Source organism: Monopterus albus, unplaced genomic scaffold (genome assembly GCF_001952655.1).
Source record: "Monopterus albus unplaced genomic scaffold, M_albus_1.0 scaffold75.1, whole genome shotgun sequence".
NCBI lineage: Eukaryota > Metazoa > Chordata > Actinopteri > Synbranchiformes > Synbranchidae > Monopterus > Monopterus albus.
The window spans coordinates 1513209-1513702 of record NW_018127955.1 but is presented as its reverse complement, the minus strand read 5'-3'; positions in this window follow the sequence as shown (position 1 = coordinate 1513702).

The window sequence follows — 494 nt, the reverse complement described above, 5'->3', positions numbered from 1 at the left end:
ATGAGTCAGATTAATTCAAATCATTGCAATGATTCAAACACAGTACAGTCGAACCATGCAATTGTCATATATATTTATAGTCTATAACCTTAAAATTTTATGTGCGGCTTATGTGACGAGAAATAAAATCAGCAGAATGATATCATTTTTTTACTCTAAACCTAAATTACTACAGAGGTAATAAATAATTTAAATATTTCCTGGGTATCTGGAATGTGGTTTAGCCACTAGCTTGGTATGACAAAACTAGGGAGGGCACCTGTTTTTCAACTTACGTCTACTTTGTGAGTGTGTTTCTGTGTCATACATATGTCTCCAATTCCATCATAATCTTTGGAAACAGCTGCAGAAATTAAAGACAAATAACAAAGGTGCATGAGGAGAAAATCTTAATTTAGACTTTAACATATAAGATGGACAAAACACCTATAAGGACAACTCTGACAACCTTATGTTAAAACACATGTAAAACACGTTTTTAAAACAGGGAAAGA